The following is a 1,113-nucleotide window of genomic DNA, read 5'->3' as shown; positions in this document are numbered from 1 at the left end:
GCTGCTCCAGATGGCGCCTCGGCCAGTGGCTGCCTCGCACTGCCCGGGAGTTTATACTTGACCAGGAGTTTCAACTGGCCCCAGAGGGGGCGGAGCTGGTCGCCGGGGCCAACCTGGGCAAAGGTCGAGCTGGCATCTGAGTTGGGCTGACCGGCCAGGATGGGGCGAGGAGCAAGGCAGGGATTTCTGCAGCCCATCCATTGGCCCAACACCCCCCCCTCCTTCAAAGCTGAGGGCACTGCTTTCACTGTCCTGGCCAAGAAGTTGAGGGGTCTTCAAGTTGTGATTGGAGAACCCAGTGAGGCTTCCCTGAGGAGGTACTTCCATAGAAGACTTCCATAGATGCAGAAATGGGACCCACCTTGGTGTAGAGGCCGAGAGGCGTGGCTGCCCTTTGTCCTGACATGCCTCCCTGATTTTCTAGGGCTCTGAGCGTCTTGGGTGGCCTCTTCAGTCTCTACCCTCCCCACCACCATTACCACCACTTGCTCTCCCTGATCTAGGCTCTCTGAGGACCCTCCTTCCCGACTGTCAGGGCTCAAACTCTTTTCTTTTCAAACAAAAGCCATTGTTCTTGTGAAAATGTGTGGATTTACATTCAGCACTTTTTGTGACCACATGGGTTGCAATCTCTACCACTTGCAACATCAGGTCTTCTGCCTCCTTCCTGTTTCTTGTTTCTAAATTGGGTCCTTGGGCAAATGCTACTCTTGCCCAATGGTTGATGGTTCTCTCAACTCAACTCGCTGCAACAGAGTTGCTGCTGACTCTTCCCAACACCCCTGTGGCCCCTACGTTCTCCCACGGAAGGCTGGTGGTTCTGAACTAAGGACCATGGGGATCGAAGCAACCCACTACACTATGAGAACTCTGAAGGTGGATTATTCTAAAAAATGCAAGGTGTACTCCTTCACCTTGTACATCTAGTGTTTGGTTAAGAGTCGGGGGTGGGGTGAGTTCAAGGCCAAGCCTCAAGGGCATAGTTCCACAAGTCCCACAGGTCAATTGTCCTTCCTTTTTTTTTTTTTTTTTAAACATTTTATTAGGGGCTCATACAACTCTTATCACAATCCATACACACATCAATTGTGTAATGCGCATTTGTACATCGTT

The sequence above is a fragment of the Echinops telfairi genome, unplaced genomic scaffold (genome assembly GCF_000313985.2).
Source record: "Echinops telfairi isolate 266 unplaced genomic scaffold, ASM31398v2 ScPeMD7_2291;HRSCAF=2852, whole genome shotgun sequence".
In the NCBI taxonomy this organism is placed as follows: domain Eukaryota; kingdom Metazoa; phylum Chordata; class Mammalia; order Afrosoricida; family Tenrecidae; genus Echinops; species Echinops telfairi.
The sequence above is the reverse complement of the archived record's forward strand: the minus strand, read 5'-3'. Positions refer to the sequence as shown.